General features: G+C 41.8%; 1 protein-coding gene across 1 annotated transcript in view; it reads right to left on the reverse strand.

The window, feature by feature from the left end:
• LOC137376374 (rho guanine nucleotide exchange factor TIAM2-like) overlaps positions 1-24,310 on the reverse strand; it is a 438,770-nt gene that overhangs the window by 363,176 nt on the left and 51,284 nt on the right. Inside the window, exon 2 of the mRNA XM_068044808.1 lies at positions 7,756-7,811. The gene's annotated coding sequence lies outside the window, so the exon portion shown is untranslated. The remainder of the gene's footprint in view (positions 1-7,755; positions 7,812-24,310) is intronic.

A 24,310-nucleotide genomic window follows, 5' to 3' on the forward strand; every position in this document is an offset into this window, starting at 1 on the left:
AACCATCTCTTTGTAATGGCAGAGATCAAACCCATTTATTTCTACTTGTGCTCTTAATTCAACAATTTTGTGCGAAGGGATGGAAGAAATAGGAGAAACTTGCATATAATAAAAAAAAGGTACTCACCTACATGAAGCAACAATTACTAGGTCAGCTCTGGAACCATAACTTGTGATTTCTTACAAGCCATCTCCTAGAAACTTGTATAGCTGACAGTACTTGTTAAATTTAGAAACTAAATTTGTAGATTTTGGCAATTTACCAAAATCACTAGATTAAATCCACATCATTAGCAAGCTGTTTTAGGTCTGCAATTTGTGCACAGGCACAAAAATGCTAAAAATGTTAGCCACAGCACACGTGGGACCAGATTAATGCACTTCTCAATAAATCCTGTATTTGGTTACATTTACTGATGTTATGAAGTTAGTATACCACTAAATCAAATACCTTTATCCTCGCAATGATGTGCAGTATCAAGAAAAATACCAAAATGAAATATGTTCCTTCAATATACTTGAAGATATATCCCTGCAACTCCTTGCCATTATTCAATTTTTTTCCAAAAAGCTGTTACTGGACTGTTGAGATTTTTAATTTAAAAAAGTGTAATGTGCCTATAAAGCCCCCAAACAGTGCATATGTTCAACCTGAGGAAACTTTTGTCAATACCAGAGGATCTGACAATGACATTGCTCAGATAGTCTAGGCTCTCAAGCACTGCTGAAATGTAGCTACTAACCTGGTTCTGTCTCTTTAAAGCCACTAGTTAAGTACTCCTTGTAGAGAAGTGATTTAAATAGGCAAATCAATATAACTGCAGCTGATTGTAATTTTCTTTTAAAAGATTATTTTCCATCTATAACAACGTGTCACATTCTGGATTAACAGACTGCACATTTATATAGTTCATGTACTAGATGCTAAGTTTCTAATCTCAGGCAAAGTATTTCAGAGGGTATTTTAGGATGAGTAGCAGGGTGGAGCACGCCAACAAGCCTACAATTATGCACTAGTAAATAGGCAGCTAAAAGACAAAACTATTGACCAGGGTCCATTTTCTAGGGAGGCAAGACATCCTTTTTTTTGTTAGTGGAGAACTGGGGCAGGAGAACAGAAATAAGAGGTTGAGAAATACCATCTGATTCCCTATGTGCCTAGTGGGGTAGCATATTCATGCAGAGTCCTGCAAACTTGTGAATACCAACAGCGATGGTCCAGCAGAGTATAATTTGCATTGCAGATTTATAGAAGTTACTTTATCTGGGGCTGAATGGATTAATAACTGGCAATTACAGTGAAAATGTTAACAGAACAAGAAGCCTGCAAAGCCTTACTTCAAGGACTCAAAAGTAGAATGTACTGATTGATGGAAAATAATTTTTTTTTCCCACTAGGATATGGTTCGACTGGTGCCAGTTAAATAGCCTGCTGACACTCATTGCCTGTTTGAAAAAAATGACAGAACGCCATCAAAACAGCCTGAGCATGTCCTCATTCAATTTCATGAGTGCCTTCACCTCCACAGTAGTAGACAGGGTAACGTCAGTGGATGTAGTTTATATGGACTTCAAGGCGGCAACATATAAGAGACTATTATTTAAAATGGAAGCTCATGGAATTGAAGGCGAAGGGACAATGGGTATGTACTCAAATTGGAAGGAAATGCCTTGTGGTGCCCCTACATGGGTCTGTGCTGGGGCCTGAATTATTCAAAATATTTAATTAATGACTAAGATAACAAAGTAGAGAGTCATATATTCAAGTTTGCTGATGACAAAAAGATTGGTGATATAATGCAGTCGTGTAGGCAAGAGCATAAAATGACTAAAAGACAGACATCGACAGAATAAATGAATGAGCAAAATTGTGGCAGATGGATTTCAATGCAGGCTAGTGTGAAGCCAACCAAAAAAAGTATCATTTAAAATGATGAAATGGCTAGGAACAGTGGAAGTCCAAATAGATTTTGGGGCTGTGTACACAGATTAAAATATAGTAGTCAGGTTCAAAAAAAAAAATCAAAAGGGTAATGAAAAGCAAGCCTTTACAACAAGGTTAGAATATAAAAGGGGAGTTAGTTTTGCAAGAGCATGCAAAGTCCTAGTTAGAGCACATCTGAAGTACTATGTACAGTTCTGGGCACCATACATTAGAAAAGATATACTGGCCTTGAAAGGAGTGCAGTACAGATTCACCAGAATGTCATCAGGGCTCTAAGGGTTAGATTGATGAGAAATTACATAAACTAGGCTTATATTCCCTGGAATATAGAAGGTTAAGGGGTTATTTGATGAAGGGCCTTTTTTTAAAATAAGAATTTTGAATGGAATTCATAGGGCAGTTAGCAAGTAACTTTTTCCACTGGTGGTGGATGTCTAAAACAAAAAAGGGGCAAAACCTTAAAATCAAAGCCACGCTATTCAGGAGAGTATTTAAGAGGGTGGTAGAAGTGTAAACTTTCTCCCACAAAAAGTAGATGTCAACTCACATAATTTAAAATCAGAGATTAATAGATTTTTGCTAGCCAAGGATACAATGGAATATGCAGCCAAGGCAGGTGAATGAAGTCCAGATAGAGAGCCATGATCTCACTTAATGGTGGCCTGAAAGGATGACTCCTGTTCCTAATATTAGAGTGCTGATATCAAGCAAACTGCTCCTACAAGTATCCTGAACGAAATTGGTTAACTCAGCACAAGCCTGGGATCTAATTCATATGGTACAGCTACTAACTGCCTTCATCAACAGAACTTTCAGGGAGCAGAATATACATCAAAAGAAACCAAGTACCTGCAATCTGCTAGGACTGCCAAAAAAAAGTAGAGAGTCACCTGTAAATAGATCAAAATTACCCCTATGGATACAATAATTAAATCATCTGAAAGGGGGAGACCTAATGTTTAGGCAGACAGGGAAAGAGAATTTGTTCACAAAAAGAACAAAAACAACAAAAAGTCAATTGGATACAAAGTGGACAACATTAACAAAAAGGATTCCAACAAAGTCAAGCATGGCCAACTTAATTGAGCTTTGGCAATCTGTGTTGTAATTTATGGTTCTCTACATGTAAATACCTCAATGTATTGATGAGTATAATGTTATAGGATACTCTAACCTTTCGCACTACCTACTTTAGGTCAGCATAAAAAAAAGTTATTGTACTTCAACTTTTAGTCAGGCAGACAGCTTGCAAAATACCTTTGTTTTTCCAGCTTGCCACAGCAGGGAAGCAAGTTGCCTCAGGATAGTCTGGTGAAAGAAATTTTCCATCCCTGCTATAGCTGCCTTTACTTCAGTAACAGCTTCAAAAGTAAAATGATTCTTCTGCTATGTAAGAAGTCCGTACTATTCTTAATTATAGAAGAGCTTTAACTGTCGGCTTAAAATTGCACTTGGGGGGAAAAAAGGGTTTGGGTGGTGTTCCTGCCAGATTAACCTTTGGGGAAAGATTATAAACTACTCAATTAGTTCCCACCCAAATAAACATAATTACCATTTGTTACAAAGAACCACAAAAGCAGATGGCACATCATTTTTTTCTGCTTTTGCAGGTCACCAAGTTATACAAGGAACTTTGGGGTTCATTTTAGATTCTTAGGACTATGATGACGACAACCATGACAACTTTACAAGGTGCTTTACAGGAGCAATTCTGAAACAAAATATGATACCAAGCCACATAAAAGATATTATGTTAAATGACCAAAAGTTTGGTCAAAAAAGGAGGTTTTTAAGGAGTGTCTTAAAAAGGTCAGAGGCTAGGAATCCTGCAGCGAGTAACTCCCCTCCTGACTCCCCAAAGCCTGTCCACCATCTACAAGGCACAAGCCAGGAGTGTGATGGAATACTCTCCACTTGCCTGGATGGGTGCAGCTCCAACAACACTCAAAAAGCTCGACACCATCCTGGAAAAAGCAACCTGATGGACTGGCACTCCATCCACAAACATTCACTCCCTCCGACGCACAGTGGCAGCAGTGTACCATCTACAAGATGCACTGCAGCAACGCACCGAGGCTCCTCAGACAGCACCTTCCAAACTCGCGACCTCTACTAACTAGAAGAACGGCAGCAAATGCGTGGGAACACCACCACCTGCAAGTTCCCCTCCAAGTCACACACCATCCTGACTTGGAACTATATCGCCATTCCTTCACTGTCACTGGGTCAAAATCCTGGAACTCGCTTCCTAACAGCACTGTGGGTGTACCTACCTCACATGGACTGCAGCGGTTCAAGAAGGCAGCTCACCACCACCTTCTCAAGGGCATTAAGGGATGGGTAATAAATGCTGGCATAGCTAGCGATGCCCACATCCCAAGAATGAGTTTTAAAAATTGCAGTGCTTAGGGCCTAGACAGCTAAAGACACAGCCACCACTGGTGGAGCGATTTAAATTGGGACTACTGATGAAGCTAGATGTAGATCAGCCCAGATATCAGAGAGTTGTGGGGCTGAATGGGATTACAGAAATAGGGAGGGATGAGACAATGGAGATTTGAAAGCAAGGATTAAGTTCTAAAATCAAGACATTGCTTGACCAGGAGCCAATGCAGGTCAGCAAGCACAGGGGTAATGGATGAATGGAACTTGATGTGAGTTAAGACATGGGGAGTAGAGTTTCAGATGATAGAATGTGGGAAACCAGCCAGGATTGCATTGGAATAGTCAAAACTAGAGGGACAAAGGCATGAATGAGGGTTTCAGCAGCAGATAAGCGGAGATGGGGTGGGGTGAAGTCAGGTGGTGTTAGAGGTAGAAATAGGTGGTCGTAGTGATGGCAGGAATGTGGTTAGAAGCTTATCCTAGAGTCAAATGACACCAAGGTTTCAAATAGTCTGCTTTAGTCACAGACAGTTGTCAGGGAGAGGGATGAAGTTGGTAGCTAAAGAAGGGAGTTTGGAGCAGGAACTGAAAACAATGGCTTTCGGTCTTACCAATATTTAATTGGAGGAAATTTCTGCTCATCCAGGATTGGACATCAGATAAGCAGTTTGATAATTTAATAGTGGAAGAGTCAAGAAAAGTAGTGGTGAGGTAGAGCTGGGTGCTGGCAACATATATGTGAAAACTGACTATGTGCTTTTGGATGATGTCACAGAGAGGCAGCATATAGATGAGAAACAGGAGGGGACCAAGGATAGATCCTTGGGAGACACTAGAGGTAATGGTACAGGAGCAGAAAGGGAAGCCATTGCAAGTGATACACTGGATACAATTAGATAGTTAAAAATGAAACCAGGTAAGAGCAATCCTACCCAGCTGGACAACAGTGGAGAAGTGTTGGAGGAGGATGGTGTGGTCAACTATGTCAGAGGCTGCAGGCAGGTCAAGAAGGATGAGGAATGAGAGTTTACCTTAGTCACAGTCACATAGGATGTCATTTGGGATACGATGAGTCGTTTTGGTACTATGGCAGGGACTGAATCTGACTGGAGGGATTCAAACATGGAGTCCCAGGAAAGATAGGCACAGATTTGGGATGCGACAACATAGTTAAGGACTTGAGAGGAAAGGGAAGTCAAAGATGAGGCATGAGTTTGCAAGGACAGTGGGGTCAAAGGTTGGCATTGAATAGTGCAGCACTGCCTTTTCTGGTATATATTAACTGGACTGGGTTGCACATGGCACAATTTCAAAGTGGGCAGATGACAAAACCTGGAAGTATAGTAAACATGGACTTAAAGAGGAACGGTGGGAGGGGCAGACATGTGGCAAATGAAATTTAATGCAAGGAAATTCAAAGATACATTTTGGTAGGAAAAAACAAGGAGATAAAATAAAACTAAAGGGTACAATTCTAAAGGAAGAACAGGAACAGAAGGGTATATGTGCACAAATCGTTGAAGGTGGCAGGGCAGGCCGAGGAAGTAGTTAAAAAGACATATGGAATCCTTAACTTTATAAATAGAAGCATAGAATACAAAAGCAAGGAAGTTATGTTGAATCTTTATGAAACACCGGCTTGGCTACAACTGGAGTGTTGCGTCCAGCTCTGGGTACCACACTTTAGGAAGGTTGTCAATGCTTTACAGAGAGTGCAAAAGAGATTTACTGGAATGATTCCAGGGATGGGGAGACTTCAATTATGTGGGTAGATTGGAAAAGTTGGGTTGTTTTCCTTAAAGAGAAGGTAGAGAGGGGAATTAATACAGGTGTTCAAAATGTTGAGGGGTCTAGAAAGAATAGATAAAAAGATATATGTTACCATTGGAGAAAGGGTCAAAAACTAGAGGACACAGATATGAGGTGATTGGCAAAAGAACTAAAAAGGTGACATGAGGAAAGACCTTTTTTTTAAAAAAAATGCAGCGAATGGTTACGATCTGGAATCCACTGCTCGAGAAGGGTGGTGAAGGCAGATTCAATCATGGCTTTCAAAAATGAATTGGATAAGCAGCTGAAGGGAAAAATTTTGCCGGGTTATGGGGAAAGGGCAGGGGAGTGGGACTGGCTAAACTGCTCTTGCAGTGAATTAGCACAGGATTCAATGGCAGGTGCAAAATGAGAAAACTGGATGAAACCAAAGATGACCATCAACAGCAAGAGAATAGTCTATATGATCAAACTTTAAGTGATTCTAAAAGAAAAATCACATTACTTTAAGATCTTATTAGGAGCTGATAAAATCTATATCAGAATAAATGAAGATTACTCATCAGAAATATTGTACATGTCTATCAAAGCCATAACTGCTGACATTTTAAATGTAATTCAGGAATACTGCCCTTTTGAAATACCTGCCAAAAGTATCCACAGCAAATAAAAGAAATGTCTGCATGTTAAGACAAAACATTTCTGAAGTTGTATGAAGAATTCCACCCTCCTCCACCCCTTGTTAAAATGGAGACTCTTGCCAGGATACAAGGGGGCATCAGTCCTTTGATACCTCACCCAAGTAGCCAGTCTTCACATATGACACTGGAGTACATGGAGGCCATTTGCCATCAGAGCAGAGCCCAATACTGTCCATACACATTTTGGAAAAGATTTGAAAACAATATATCTGGCTGATGTTCCCTCTCTCTTTAACCCAAGAATATTGCAAGTACACTGATCATCTTCCGCCTAGCCAAGGGCAGCCATCTGAGATCTGGGATCAAATCTGGAGTTTTTCTTGTCAGAACCACTACTATAGATCAACAGCACTCTGGGTTACTGGAACAATCTAGCAAATCTATCACCTCTTAGTAAATGGGAAGGATTTTTAATATCCAATTAAGCCAACAAGCAGAGAATGCTGGGAGCATTAGGTGATGAAACATTCACATTTCAAAGCCAAAGCTCAGCAAGAAAATGTTGGGCCCCATATAGAGACCTTATAACTTTTTTAAAAAACAAATTCAGTATGATTATATTTTGCAGCAGGATCGAGAAATTAGCCACTTAGTAACTCATCCTGGAACATTCCTTCAAGAAAAATGGCGCTTCAATTACATATGCAGAACAAGTTGGGGAGGGAGAAGGCAAATAATATCAATACAAACAACTATGTCTGCAGAAAAACAAATTTGTTACATTAGTCAACTTACAAACTAAATTTAGCACTGGTATTGCACAAAATATAGAAAGGTACCAAGTACAATGAAACATTTAGTCTTACAACCATAGGAAAACTTTCTAAAACACAGATCGTTGTCCTTAACTTAAAAAGTTCTTGGTCTTAATGATACAACACATCTACTTTATCAAAGAGTTTCCAAAAACAAAATATGGGCAAGATTTTTCAGCACACATGATGAGATAATTACCTTAATGGAAGTGGAGCCAGACGTCGTCCTCACGCCCACATGATCAACAGATGGCTCTAAAAGGTAAACACACAAATCAAATCACATCTCAAGTACTTAACTGAAACTGAAGTTAAAACAGTGATTTTACATCTTTAAAGGGCATTTGCAATCACTGAATTTCTCTTTAAAAACTCAAATAATTTTCTCCAGCTCGCTGCACAAATTCACCAAGGGATGCAGTACGGAATTATAGAAGGCAGAAAGGTTCTAGATTCATTCTATGCTGAGTTAGGCTAAGGATTCTCAACCTTTTTACTTGAGGCCTCTATCTCAGTTACACAAATTCCACATATTCCCTTAAACACAATATCAATAAATATTATATATATATATATTTTCAATTTACTTAATGTTGCTGGTGTTAGTTTTCTCTCTACCTTTCTTTCCTCACTGATTAATTTTCTGGCTACTTGTATTATCTTATGTAGCTTGGTGTCAAATTTTGTTTGATAATGTTCGTCTGAAGTGCCTTTAGATGTTATATTATGTTAAAAAGGTGCTATATAACTGAAAATAGTTCTTGAGGCTGCGGGCATTCCCAGAATTTTGCAGAGTATGGAGAAGGAAAGCTTGGTAACGAGAGCAGAACTGCTCCAGAAAAAAACAATTGGTTTAAATCCACTGAATTATCCAGCAGGTGTCATTGGTTATTTTGTGACTTTGCAAAGTTTGACTGTACTGAAAATAATTGCTCACCTTCAGAAACGTCAGCTTGTTGCTGCATTGGTTTCTGCAACTTTGAAACCTTCCCAACAGAATTTGAATTCTCAAATTGTTTTTAGAAGCCTCCTTTCTTGCTCCCAGAAATAATTTATTGAACACCGCTCGCTCTCAGAATCTGCCCGTCACTCAGAAGTTAACAGAAAAGATTGCCCAGAATCACCTTAATGGAAACCCAACTCAGTCACTAAGCGACAGCAGCTCCAGCCAATCCACTCCAAGAGAAACTGGGATGAAACCGAACGGACCACCTGGCATTGACCTAGGCACCAGAAATGACAACAGCAAACCCAGCCCCATCAACCCTGCAAAGTCCTCCTTACGAACATCTGGGGGCTTGTGCCAAAATTGGGAGAGCTGTCCCACAGACTATTAAAGCAACAGCCTGGCAGTCACATTCACGGAATCATGCCTTGCAATGTCCCAGCCACAACCATCACCATCCCTGGGTATGTCCTGTCTCACCAGCAGGACAGATCCACCAGAGGGGGCAGCACAGTGGTATATAGTCGGGAGGGAGTCGCCCTGGGAGTCCTCAACATTGACTCCAGACAACAAGAAGTCTCATGGCATCAGGTCAAACATGGGCAAGGAAACTACCTGCTAATTACCACCTACCACCCCTGCTCAGCTAATGAATCAGTGTTTCTCCATGTTGAACACCAGTTGGAAGAAGCACTGAGGGTAGTGAGGATACAATATACTCTGGATGGGGTCTTCAATGCCCATCGTCAAGAGTGGCTCGGTAGCACCACGACTAACCAAGCCCTAAAGGACATAACTGCAAGACTGGGTCTGCTGCAGGTGGTGAGGGAACCAAGAGGGAAAAACATATTTCACCTCGCCCTCACCAATCTACCTATCGCAGAATGCATCTGTCCATGAAAGCATTGGTAGGAATGACCACCACACAGTACTTGGAAACGAAGTTCATCTTCACACGGAGGGCACCCACCATAGTGTTGTGTGGCACTACCACCATTCTAAATGGGATAGATTTTGAACAGATCTTGCAATTCAAAACTAGGCATCCATGAGGCACTGTGGGTCAGCAGCACCAGAATTGTATTCAACCACAATCTGTAACCCCATGGCCCAACATAATCCCCCACTCTACCATTACAAATCAAGCTGGAGTATGAACCCTGGTTCAAATGAAGAGTGCAGGAGGGCATGCTGGGAGCATCACCAGGTATACCTAAAAATATGGTGTCAACCTGGTGAAGCAACAACCCAGAACTATTTGCATGTCAAATAGCAGAAGCATGTGATCGACAGGGCTAAGTGATCCCACAACCAACGGAGCAGATCTAAGCTTTGCAACAACGCCACATCCAGTCGTGAATGATGGTGGACAATTAAACAACTAATTGGAGGAGGCAGCTCCACAACCATCCTCATCCTAAACGATGGGGGAGCTCAGCACATCAGTGCAAAAGACAAGGCTGAAGCATTTGCATCCATCTTCAGCCAGTAGTGCTGGTGGATGATCCATCTCAGCCTCCTCCTGAAATCCCCAGCATCACAGATGCCAGTCTTCAGCAATCCAATTCACTCCACATATCAAGAACCAACTGAATGCACTGGATACTGCAAAGGCTATGGGCCCCAACAATATTCCAGCAATAGTACTGAAGAAGTGTTCTAGAACTAGCCATGCCCCCAGCCAAGCTGTTCCACTACAGCTACAACACTAGCATCTACCCAACAATGTGGAAAATTGCCCAGGTACGTCCTGTGCACAAAAAGCTCGACAAATCCAACCTGGCCAATTACCACCCCATCAGTCTACTCCAAATTATCAGCAAAGTGACGGAAGGGGTCATCAACAGTGCTATCAAGCAGCACTTGCTTAGCAGTAACCTGCTCACTGATGCACAGTTTGGGTTCTGCCAGGGCCACTCAACTTCTGACCTCATTCCAGCCTTGATGCAAACATGGACAAGACAGCTGAACTCCAGGGGAGGAGAGAGTGACTGCCCTCGACATCAAGGCAGCATTTGGCAGAGTATGGCATCAAGGAACCCTAGCAAAATTGAGTCAATGGAATCAGGGGAAAACTCTGCTGGTTGGAGTCATGCCTAGCACAAAGGAAGATGGCTGTGGTTGTTGGAGGTCAATCTGAGCTCCAGGACATCACTGCAGGAATTCCTCATGGTAGTGTCCTCAGCCCAAACATCTTCAGCTGCTTCAATGACTTTCCCTCCATTATAAAAGTCAGAAGTGGGGATGCTCACTGCTGATTGCACAATGTTCAGTACCATTTGTGACTTCAGACACTGAAGCAGCCAGTGTTCATATGCAGCAAGACCTGGACAACTTCCAGGCTTGGGCTAATAAGTGGCAAGTAACATTTGCACTGCACAAGTGCTAGACAATGACCATCTCCAACAAGAGAGAATCTAACCATCTCCCCTTGCATTCAATGGCATTACCATCGCTGAATCCCCTAACATCCTGGGGGTTACCATCCACCAGAAACTGAACTGGAGCAGCCACAATAAATACTGTGGCTACAACAACAACAACAACAACAACAACAACAACGTCAGAGACTAGGAATTCTGCAGCGAGTAACTCACCTCCTGACTCCCCAATGCCGGTCCACCATCTACAAGGCACAAGTCAGGATTGTAATGGGATACTCTCCACTTGCCTGGATGGGTGCAGCTCCAACATTCAAGAAGCTCAACACCATCCTGGACAAAGCAGCCCACTTGATTGGCACCCAATCCACCACCTTCAACATTCACTTCCTCCACCAATGTACAGTGGCAGCAGTGTGTACCATCTACAAGATGCACTGCAGCAAATCACCAAGGCTCCTTCGACAGCACCTTCCAAACCTGTGACCTCCATCACCTAGAAGGACAAGGGCAGCAGGAATATGGGAACACGTTTCCCTCTAAGCCAAACATTATCCAGACTTGGAACTATAATCGCTGTTTCTTCAGTCATTGGGTCAAAATCCTGGAATTCCCTTCCTAACAGCACTGTGGGTGTACCTGCACCCCCAAGGACTGCAGCTCAAGGAGGTAGCTCACCACCATCTTCTCAAGGGCAATGAGGGATATGCAATAAATGCTGGCCTAGCCAGCGACACCCATATTCCTCGAATGAATAAAAAAAAAATATTGTTTCCTCTTCTATATTACGGACCTCGACCTTGGTGTCCAGGACACAATTTCAAAGCTTGTGGATGATACAAAACTTGGAAGCATTGTGAACTGTGAGGAGGATACTATAGAACTGCAGAAGGACATAGGCAAATTGGTGAAATAAGCAGACGGGTGGCAAATGAAGTTCAATGTGGAGAAATGTGAAGTGACGCATTTGGTTAGGAAGAACATGGTGAGACAAAATAAAAGGGTACAATTCTCAAGGGGGTGCAGGAGCAGAGGGACCTGGGTGTATATGTGCACAAGTCATTGAAGGTGGCAGAACAGGTCGAGAGCACGGTTCATAAAGCATACAGTATCCTCAGCTTTATTAACTGGGGTACAAGAGCAAGGAGCTTTTATTGAACTTGAAGACACTAGTTTGGCCTCAGCTAGAGTTCTCTGTCCAGTTCTGGGCACTGTATTTTACGAAAGACGTGAGGGCATTGGAGAGAGTACAGCATAGATTCACGAGAATTAAGTTCCTCATCCTGCAATAGTTGATTTTTTTGCCATATTGAATAGATTCTAGAATGAATTCTAGGAAGTACAGAAGGTCAGAGGGATCTTGGTGTACTTGTCCATAGATCACTGAAGGCAGCAGCACAGGTAGATAAAAAGGTGGTTAGGAAGGCATATGGGATATTTGCCTTTCTCAGCCAAAGCACAGAATACAAGAGCATGGAGGTTATGATAGAGCTGTATAAAATGCTAGTTATGCCACAGCTGGAGCACAGTGTACAGTTTTGGGCACCACACTATGGGAAGGATGTGATTGCATTGGAGAGGGTGCAGAGGAGATTCACCAGGATGTTGCCTGGTCTGGAGTATTTCAGCTATGAAGAGAGACTGAAAAGGCTAGGGTAGTTTTCCTTAAAGCAGAGAAGGCTGCGGGGGGGTGCGGCGCGGGGGGACATGATTAAAAGGTATACAAAATTGTGAGGCATTGATATGTTAGATAGGAAGAAACTTTTTCCCTTAGCAGAGGGGTCAATAACGAGGGGGCGTAGATTTAAAAAGGTAAGGGGCAGGAGGTTTAGAGGGAATTTGAGGGAAAAAAATTTCACCCAGAGGGTGCCTGGAATCTGGAACGCACTGCCTGAAAAGGGGCGGTAGAGGCAGGAACCCTCAACAGCATTTAGATGAGCACTTGAAACGCCATAGCATACAAGGCAACAGGCCAAGTGCTGGAAAATGGGATTAGAATAGTTAGGTGCTTGATGGCCAGCACGGACATGATGGGGTCCAACGGCCTGTTTCTGTGCTGTATCACTAACTCTATCCCCGGAACCAGTTATGAAGATAGATTGGAGAAGTTAGGACTGTTTTCCTTTGAGAAAAGGCGGCTTAGAGGAGATTTGATAGCGGCATTCAAAATCATGAGTGGTCTGAACAGAGTAGATAGGGAGAAACTATTCCTACTTGTGGAAAGATAGAGAACAAAAGGGCACGGATTTAAAGTAATTAATAAAAATAGCAAAGTCGACATGAGGAAAAATGTTTTCATACAGCGAGTGGTTAAGATCTGGAATGCAGATTTGATAGAGGCAGGTTTAACTGCAGAATTCAAAAGGGAATTAGACTTTTGTATGAAAAGGAAGAACGTGCAGGGTTACAGGGAGAAGGTAGGGGAGTGGCATGAGGTGAATTGCCCATTTGGAGAGCTGGTGCAGACACAATGGGCCGAACGGCCACCTTCTGCACTAACGGTTCTGTGAAAATAACTGTCCCCTTACCACCCAGGGTCATAAAGGAATAGCCAATTTTAAAAAAAACTTGAAGGTTACTGGCACCCTCAGAAATACACCACAGTATAAATTATCACCCAGGAGAGGGGGTGAAAGAAATCTGAGTGGAGGGATGGGGTGGAGATTCAGTGAAGAGAGGAAAATAAAAGCTGACTGGTACGAGCAGGTGAGAAAGGTGTTTGGGGTCCCTTTTAGCCTTCACCTGGTTTTACTGTAACAGGATTTAAAACAGTGTTTTGAGCTCCCCCTTGGTGAATCTTTGTTCACTGCTTTCCAATTATAAAAGGCAAAGGAGTGAGCACAAACAGGCTTAGGTTTGAAGAAGTGAAAATTTTATTAAACTTAAACTCGAATTCAGTTAATGCCTACAGATACATGCTGCGTCGCACGCTAGCACGCATACGTGATACATGCAGAGACAGAAAAAAAAAAGAGGTTTGAGGCAATCTCTGAAGAGAGGTTTTTGTTACAGTGCTTTGAGCTCACTGTAGTCCTTGCTTGCAAGTTGATCTTGCTGTTTGTTGGGGCCCAGTATTCCTCGCAAACCGTGTTCACCGTAGGAGACTTTTCTCTTGGGGTGCATGTGTCTTCAATGGATTCTGAAGCTGGTGAGAAAGATAATAGCAGACAGGAGAGGTTGCAGCAAGCCAGTCTTTTCAGTCCAGGAGCAAACAGCTTTCTGCCAGTTCAAAGCTCTGTGGCAAGTTCAAATTCAAAAAAAAACAACTCAGGTTGCCCAGCAGGTCAGTCATGTGACTAGGGCTGTGATCATGTCCGTTTGCATATTCGGCCATCTTAGCAGTCAACCCGGAATGAGAGCGGCATGGACAGAGTGGATAATCAGAAGCTTTCTCCCAGGGTGGAAGAGTCAGTTACTAGGGGACATAGGTTTAAGGTGCGAGGGGCAAAATTTAGAGGGGATGTGCGAGGCAAGTTTTTTTTTTAAATTTACACAGAGGGTGGCGAGTGCCTGGAACTTGCTGCCAGGGGAGGTGGTGGAAGCAGGTACGATAGCGACGTTTAAGAGACATCTTGACAAATATATGAATAGGAAGGGAATAGAGGGATATGGGCCCCGGAAGTGCAGAAGGTGTTAGTTTCAGCAGGCATCAAGATCGGCGCAGGCTTGGAGGGCCGAATGGCCTGTTCCTGTGCTGTACTGTTCTTTGTTCTTTCTTTGTTCTTTTGCTCACAGATGCTGCTGGACTTGCCAAGTATTTCTAGTACTGTTATTTCAGATTTCCAGCATTCACAGTATTTTGCTTTTATTATTCGGTTTGTAATGCTGATTGAGGGAATATTGGCCAGGACACTGGGGTATCTCCCCTGCTCTTCTTCAAAATCATGGAATCATTTGCTTCTACTTGAGCGTGCAGACTGAGCCTCAGTTTAAAATCTCCCCTGAAAGACAGCATGCCCAACAGTGGAACACACCCCTAGTACTGCATTGGAGTACTAAGTTTAGATATTTGTGCTCAAGTCCTGGAGTGGGACTTGAACCCAGATCCTCTGAATCGGGGGTGGGGGGTTGAGAAAGAGTGCTATTCACTGAGTTTATACTGTTATGCCAGTGGAGTGAAAAGTCAGGTTTAAAATAGCTTCATGAAATTTAAAATTCCATCATGAAATTTTGTGCTTCTTCACAAACAATACTATGAGTTATCAGCAAAGTATGAAGAAACCTGGATATTTCCGCCTTGAATTGGAGACTATGATGATTTAGAGCAAAGAAATTAAAATGGTTATTTTTATAGATGATCATAAGAGTAAATGCCAACTTTAGGATTGGCCAGTCCTCCCAAGTGATCAACAGTTGGAATAGTATTTCAAGTATGGTGATGGAGCCAAAATAATTGAAATTATTGAAGAAACTATTGGATACTGTGACAGACACACTATCCGGTTAATTTTAAACCCCCAAAAAATGGGTGGCTTTAGGTTTAAGAAAGTTCAAACCCAAACCTAACCCACCAGCCTACAGTTGTAATGGAGTCAGGTGGGGAGTAGATGATCAACTCCCTAATCTCTCCAGCATTCAGCCCCCAACCCCAAATTGCTCAGGGCCCCACCCCACCCCCATCCCATTCTCTTGAGTCTCGACATCTCGCTCCCACCTTTACACTCCCAGGCTATGGCCTGGTGCTGCAGGCCTACCTTCAGTTGGTCTGTAGCTGAGAAACGGATTCCAGAAATTCAGCAGAACTGAGGAAAAGCCGCTCTTCTGCTAGACTGCCCCCATCCCCCTCCTCGTAAAATTTGGGGCTTGTATATCTTTGCTCAGCTACCCAACAACCCTAACTCTACTTGTACGGACAGTTGGGGCCACCCTCTCCACCCCAATGCGTGATCTGCTGACACAATCAAGACCCTTGCAAAGCCATGACCCATCACGCTATGCCTTTGTGGGTGAAAGAGCTGTTGACTTAGTTCCATTCCCTGCATCTTTTTGTATTTTTCCTTTATAAATGTGACAATTTCCCTTTAGAAGCTATTGTGGATTCTGTTTTCACCAATCTTCTTTGGGCCTCCTTATCTCGAGAGACAATGGATATGCGCCTGGAGGTGGTCAGTGGTTTGTGAAGCAGCGCCTGGAGTGGCTATAAAGGCCAATTCTGGAGTGACAGGCTCTTCCACAGGTGCTGCAGAGAAATTTGTTTGTCGTGGCTGTTGCACAGTTGGCTCTCCCCTTGCGCCTCTGTCTTTTTTCCTGCCAACTACTAAGTCTCTTCGACTCGCCACAATTTAGCCCTGTCTTTATGGCTGCCCGCCAGCTCTGGCGAATGCTGGCAACTGACTCCCACGACTTGTGATCAATGTCACACAATTTCATGTCGCGTTTGCAGACGTCTTTATAGCGGAGACATGGACGGCCGGTGGGTCTGCTACCAGTGGCGAGCTCGCTGTACAATGTGTCTTTGGGGATCCTGCCATCTTCCATGCGGCTCACATGGCCAAGCCATCTCAAGCGCCGCTGACTCAGTAGTGTGTATAAGCTGGGGGTGTTGGCCGCTTCAAGGACTTCTGTGTTGGAGATATAGTCCTGCCACCTGATGCCAAGTATTCTCCGAAGGCAGCGAAGATGGAATGAATTGAGACGTCGCTCTTGGCTGGCATACGTTGTCCAGGCCTCGCTGCAAGGTACTGAGGACACAGGCCTGATACACTCGGACTTTTGTGTTCCGTGTCAGTGTCAGTGCATGCAAAAAAAAAAAATCTACATGAAAATTTTTCTCTAATCTGTTTTGTCAATGATCTTAAATTTATACCTTTTGGTTATACTGACTTATTGACCAGTGAAAATACTTTTACCCTATTCATATTAAAAACCCCTCAATTTTGACAATCTCATCTACACCTTTTGTTCTAATTAAGATCTCTCAACTAAAGCCCATCATTGTTGTTCTACAAAAGTCAAAAGTAAAAAAAAAGTTAAATATCTGGTAAAAGGGCTTTTTAAAAAAAAAATATACACAAACTGATATTGTGCACTGCTGTGTATTAAAAGCAATTTGACCCTGGATTAAGCATTTTATTTCAATACAATTGCAACAGGAGAAACCACTGTCGCCTCCAACTCCTGGGTTAGCAGAAGCTGCACTCATATTGCCCTTTGATGTTCATCACGTACTTCCAAGCACTTGAGGTCACCTCAGAATACCAGTCCCGGCTCATACTCCCATCAGTGCTTTTCACTGGGATCCATCTGGTCAATATACACATGGGCTCATGAATCAGTATAGCTCAGCAGTAGCTGCAGGTGACCAACTGTTTGAAACCACAGGGGTAATGTAAATCAGGCTCAAGACCAGCTCAAGCTGACAAAAATCAATAGGTTTTGTGAGGCGACAATAAAAAGAGGAGATTTATTATGCAAAAATAAGCAGCATGAGGTACTAAGTACTTATTTACTTCTAGCAGGTTCTGTTTAACGGAGAACCAATTCTATGATGCTGAAATTAATCACTTTAAACTTCCATACTTAAACTCCATATATAAAAAGGCTGGTGCCCAATGCTCAATATTTTGCTTTTTCAGCAACTGAACGCAAAAGCAGCAGTCAAACTGGCTGACTACTCAATTTTCTACTTTATCTGAAATTATATTTATAATGATTCATTTGAAATTAATCAGGCCCCTACAAAACCGAAGTAATTACTTTCAACTGGCAATTTGGTATCTTCAAGGTTAATCATTCCCATATTAAATGCCCTAATTTGAAGCACAGCCTCCAGTGACAATTCAACTACGACTTTGTCCTGATCCAGCACACATGCTCTATCCCAGCTGCAATGAGAGATAATCAATGTACCATAAAGGGTTCAGATAAAACACTCAATTTAGGTCCAAAGCCTCAATTGATGCTCATTTATCATAGTATGACCCTGCTGAAAACTTAAACTGTTCACCTATCCCTCTAACTGTGGTACATAACTACAACCAATTCAGTCATATTAGGAAATATAGTCAGTCATGTCAGAAACACTGGCTTTCAGGAGAACAGTGTGGCTACTTGTGCTGTATATATTGGCAGGACCCAACTCCTGATTTATATTGCAACTTCAGCATTTCTAGCAACACTAAGTTGAATAAATGTACCTTTTTACCATAGCAATGCTGAGAAATCCCAGGTGGAAACTCAGACTCCACAAAAACTAAGTACTGCATGTTAGAATGGTCTTACATTTTGATATAGATTTATATTCTAAAATAAAAATCAAGCTGCCTGCAGTAGCGCGAGACTAGTTAATTATTTTGGTACATAAATTAAATCCATCAATATATCCAACACAAAGAACCATGCAACAGCAACAATTATCCAGATAAGGTTAGCATTTAAATGATTATTTCCCCCAACTAAGATCAATATTAAGAACCGTAAGTTAAGCTATTTCTAGAAAACACCAAACAGGATGCAAACAGATGAAAAAGCTCTAACCCTTCTCTGCAGGCGGTGATATTTATCTTTCAAACAGGAAGTTCCAACTACAACCAACCAATCAATTCCAATCTCTTCAGCCTCACAGTTCCCAGGAGAGGGATGTATTCAGTGGGTAGTGAATGGAGTTTGTGGCTCCTTCCCAATATTTAGATGTGGTGAGGCAGAGCGTGGCATCATTAGTGTACATGCAGAACCTGACGACATTGGGTTTTCAAATGATGTTGTGAAATAAGCTATGGATAGATCCTTGGGGTCTCCAGAGATAACATGAGAATGGGAATAAAAACCATTGCAAGTGATTTTCCTGACTAGAGCTGAATAGTTAACAATGGAGCCATGAAAGATCAGTCTCACCCAACTGGATGACAGAGAAAAGGTGTGGAGGAAGATGATGTGGTCAAGAATGAGGAGGGGGACTAGTTTATCACAGTTATAATCACAATGTGTGTCTTTGACAAGGGCCGAAATCTGATTAGAGGGATTCAAACAAGGATATGTGGGAGGGATGGACCCAGATTTAGGAGGCAATAACACATTCAAGGACTTGGAGATGGGGCTGTAGTTTGCAAGTACAGAGTGGGGCACGGGTGTGTTGTTTTTTTTTTTTTTGAGTAGAGGGCTGATAACAGATTTGAATGGGAGGGGAATAGTATCTGAAAGATGGAACCAACAGTATCAGCTATTGGGTGACAGCAAGGGAAGTTAGGTGGTCAGTAGTATGCTGGGGATAGTGTTGGGGGAGCAGGAGGTGAGTCTTGTGGACAAGATGAGCTCAGACAGGGCATGATGGGAGCTAGGAAAGAAAATAAAGATACAAGGCCAGTGCTAGGACATAGGGGAACCTTATGGGATGTTTGGCTTGATGGGCTGGGGAAGGGAGGAAAGCAGCAGAGCTGAACAGATCCTCATATCGGTGCTTCTCCAATTCTAGTCTCCTGCATATCCCTGATTTTCTTGGTACCACTGTTGACAGTCATGCCTTCAGCTACAGATGGAATTCCCTCCATCTCTCTCCTTTAGAATGCTCCTTAAAACCATGCTCTGAACAAGCTTTTAGTCACCTGTCCTAATGTCGCCTTGCATAGGTCAGTGTCAAATTTTGTTTGATACATCTGCTTCTGAAGTGCCTAGGGACATTTTACTACATCAAAACAGGTTATATAAAATGCATGTTTTTGTTGTCATTTGTTATTTGACCAAAAATAAAATATGTACTTCAGCCAAGTCATACCTTTTTTCTTACATTCAAAATACATAAAAGATAGTTTCATAATGCCACAGTGAATTACAGGGCATACCATTTGGAGACTAAAATGAGCTTGCACTTATATCACAACCGAAATGAAACCAGCAAAGTTTATCCCAAATTGGGGTCAGTTCAGGATTATTACACTGCACATCAGGAACTGGCTTTCAGCCACATTCAGTGTTCTTCTCGTCCATAATGTATAAGCGTGCAATACAAGGAGGCACAGATCAAACTGCATATGCAGCACACTAAGCCATTGTACTACAGTGCTGGGTGACTGATTTCAGTGACATTCATTAATGCTGCAGTCATAATGCACTGCTGGTCTGAGGCTAGTCACTGCATAGTTAAATTCTCAGGTACTAACACCCAGTTTGCTGCTAGCTGAGAACCAGAGTCATATGGTCAGGAGAGTTCGGAGTACAATTACAGATACACACTAAGCACCAGTGAGTGTTCCCCCAATGATTCCAGAATCAGAAATCTACTTGGATTTAGTTCTGTCACTTTACAGCAAAGCAGAAACAATTTCAGTAACAAAGCAAAGTGTCAAGTACCTCTATCACATCTATTTGTCCTTGAAGTAGATTTTTCTGTCGATGTCTCAGACAATAATTTGATAAGTCGGTCTTGGAAACCAGAAATCAAATACTGTAGATTAACTGTTATTCTGTGTCTTGAGGGTTTGCAGCAACAGGTAAATGAATATAATTTTGAAATGCTTTTCAAGGGTATACATAGAAATGAATTTAACATAAACCACTGATTAATACTGCACTGCTATAAAACCAGGAAGTGCTGGAAATACACATTAGGTTTATAACTGTTTGAAAGAGAAAAATAGGTTAATACTTAAGATGGAAGCCTTCATCAGAACTGGCATGGATCAGAGAGGTCTCCTCGGAAAGTGAAGTATCTGATAGAAGGTCCCAATGTTAACTGGTCTTTCTCTTTCAAATACAAATGGTTTGCTATTCATTTCCAGCATTCTGCTTTTGCTTCTAACTCCTGCAGTCATGTTAAAAATCCCTTCACATACATACTCCTTTTTACAGTACCAACTAAGTTGATGTTTCACGAATTCAGCAACCCTGGCTGATTTTCCCTCTTCAAACAGGGCACGGAGGCCAATTGTAGCAGTGTTGCTACTGTATCCACTTGGTTGACTAGCTCAGTAAATACTGGGTATTGAACCTACAACTTTCCTGATCTGCATAGTCCATTTACCTAGGTTGCAGTTATACTGCCAGTTATATATTTCGGCAAAGTGATTCTGGATGCACATCACTGCAAAATTAGCAGCACAATTCAGGAAACTACCAGCTGAGTTGAGGCGCCTCCTCCCTTAGCCCACCTCATACTGGCTTGAGCTTGTAGCTACTGCAATACAATCACAGCTCTTTGAGTTCAACCTGTGAGCTATCAGAGAAAAAGAACTAAACAATTTCCCACAGGCACACACTCATTTGAAACCAAGCATTTTAAAAAAAGGTATTATAACCTTTTGATTAATGTCAGAACAAAACAATGCACAGCTTGGAACTGAGCCTCAGGTAGGAAATCAAAATTCTGTTGGGAAAGGCTAAATGGCAAGGAATGAAGTTGCAGTTTAAATTACTTGTGTATTGCTTTACACAATCAAGTACAAATATTAAAATAGACAAATAAAGAGAACACCTTATACAGTAAAATTTCCATGCATTAACGGAACTGGGAGACTCTTACTTCCACTTTTCCTAAAATGTTGATTTAACTTGTTAGTCCAAATAAAAAAAGCAATAAGCAAACAGGAACCTCCACATTCACTTTCATTGTTTTCAACAATTGTTCCTTAAAGGAAGTCAGCACTCTAACTCAGTGACTCATTCTTCAATGAAAATCATTTCTGCGCTCAAGGACAATTAATATGCTCTTAAAATACACCATTACCAAACTCTCATTTTCAGATGTACACAAGAATTCAAATATATATTTAGCAGTGAAATGCAACTCAATTCCCCTCCCCAACCCAGCTCTTAACCTGAACCACATTACTGTGATAAAGAAGGGGGTAGAGGGAGTATCAGCAGGAGATAGTTACTTCCACAGCACTGTGACACACTACCCAGCAAATCAGACTTGACTGTTCTGTCCTGCATTGCCACTCCCCCTCCCAAAATGAGGGGGTGGGGGTGGGAATAGAACCCATCACTATACAGCACTGAAAATCACAGTTAGCTAATCCAATGAAAATACTCCAATTAATAAGTCTTAGAAAAAGGTACTGAGGCATTTATGTGCGACTAGCCATCCAAGGCCAATGGCCTTAGTTTTGGGTGCAGCCAAGCAATTTTGAAAGCAAAAAAAAAACCCGGGATGCTGGAAATCTGAAACAAAACCCAAAAATGCTAGAAACACAAAATCAGGTCAGGCAGTGCCAGTGGAGAACAAATAAGCTGATGTTGCAGGTGTGAACCTTTCATGACAGTTCTGAAGGGCCTCCTTCTTTATTGTTGGAATCAGGCAAAATAGGTATGCTTAAGAGTTCTGTACATGTACGCACTTAGTATGAGCATCCTGAACTGGCCTCTTCTGAATGGTTATATTTTAAGTGTACAGAACGTGCAGGCAGGAATATCCAGAGTATAAAACACTAAAAATCAACTCCAGATCAGTGGTGAGCTCACTGAATTGGAGCGGTAACTGAATTAACATGAAATCTAAGTAGTGCAAGACGACGTCCTACAGAGGGTCTTAGGCCACCTCTTTTTGGAGTCAGATCTGGCTTGTAAACCAGAACTGTACTACAACTTTGGCATCAAGTTGCTTTGTAATGATGCTAAAGTAGAACATGCATTCTATAACTAAGAGCTGATGGCACACAAGCTGTTATTGCCAAGTACACTCTGGGACTCCAAGGTATAAATTGATAGTAGTGTTTAGTCATGCAACATAAAACAAAAACAAACAATTTGTTTGCACAATACATGTTTGAGATTAAGAGATATCAGAGTTTCCTCTTTGGAGAATGCACTAGCTATGTTGCAAAGTGGATTGCTATTTGGAACAACATGCTCATAAGCAGGTGCTGATTACTACTAATATGCTATTGCTGTCCAGCACAATTGTGTCACTCAATATTTTAAACAAAGCCATTCATTATCACACTTCACACAGATCACATGAAATTGCTTCTTTGTTATAGCCATCTTCCAATTACAGATAGAATAATTACATTGTGTACCTTTTATTCCCTGCAATATTGGACACATCATTGTTAAGAGGCATAGATGTAACAGACAGATGTAGCCTGGATCGCTGATAAAGTTTAGCTTTAGGCAAATACAAAATTATATATATTGTGAAAACATTAACCTCCTTAGCCATCAATGCCAACTACAAGATTAGTGGCTATGCTCCTGCAGAGATGCATACAAGCCTATTTCACACTGGAGAGGAATCACTGACAGCAGCTTACAGATATTGGCAAAAGCCGAAGGAGTGGCTGTAAATGTGGAGTTATTGTAACTGGGCTCATGACTACAATTACCCAACAATTCTCAACTTACACTAAGTATGACGGCACAAAGCAAAAACCACTAGGGATCAGGGATAAAAGTACTACTGCAATGAGGGTGGGTTGGAACATATTATGGAGTGATTCCTTTGTAAGACCCCACCCACCAAATCTGTCTCATTACCAAGAAGGGTCACTGACCCGAAACGTTAACTCTGCTTCTCTTTCCACAGATGCTGCCAGACCTGCTGAGTGGTTCCAGCATCTGTTTTTATTTCTGTCTCATTACTGATTTGGCTATGCATAAAATTTCCATGTGCAAGATTTGATTAAATGCAATTGTTTAGAATTCATGAACAAACATACTACTTTAGTGGAAAGGATTTCACTCCCAGGACAAGTTTTCTTTCCTCTGTCTCTACTCTCGTCTATGTTTCAGTGTATGCCTCATCTAGGTGGGACCTTCCTCAATGTCAACAAGGTCTGCATCAGTGATGCTGAAAATACATTGCTGAGCTGTATGGTCGAGCTGAAAATTCAGTCCACTTGGGGTCCAGAGAAAAAAAAGAGAACATCTGTCCTCCTCACTGAGTTCAGCCAAATTTGTATGTCAAGGCTCGGCTGAAACTGAATAATTTACTTGCTTAACTTTAAAGTTCCTGATCACGTCAGACTCAAAAGGCAACATGAACAGCAGTGCAACGTTGGAGGATACGGTCATGCCTGTTCTGTGACATATTGGTCAAATATGAACTTCTACCTGAACGAAACCTCCATCCTTAGCTCTGCCCCCCTGCCTGACCAATGTGGCCCTAGCAACAGACATTTATATTCATTATCCAGTGGTTGGATGCGCTAGGCTCAATGCTTCCAAGAGACTATCTTGGTGTCTCCTGTAACTCCTGTTAAGTTTACTTTACAGGGTTGCTCTTTTTGTAGCTTTGTCCTCTTAACACTGAAACCACATTTATACTATGTTCCACTTCTAATAACGTGCATTTTACTTTGCACAAAAAAAAAAATTCAAATGATATAATAATTCAGTCTATCCAATTTTGAAGCTGTTGCTGCAGACTAACATTTTGCATTTCCTTTTTCAGTAATACTACACAGTTCTGTCCTCCAGTTGCATTGCCAAATTAAAAACACGACTAGTCCTCCAAGTCAAGCTGGGCCACAAGGTTCGAGACACTGCAAAGGCTG

This window comes from Heterodontus francisci, chromosome 13 (genome assembly GCF_036365525.1).
Source record: "Heterodontus francisci isolate sHetFra1 chromosome 13, sHetFra1.hap1, whole genome shotgun sequence".
In the NCBI taxonomy this organism is placed as follows: Eukaryota; Metazoa; Chordata; class Chondrichthyes; order Heterodontiformes; family Heterodontidae; genus Heterodontus; species Heterodontus francisci.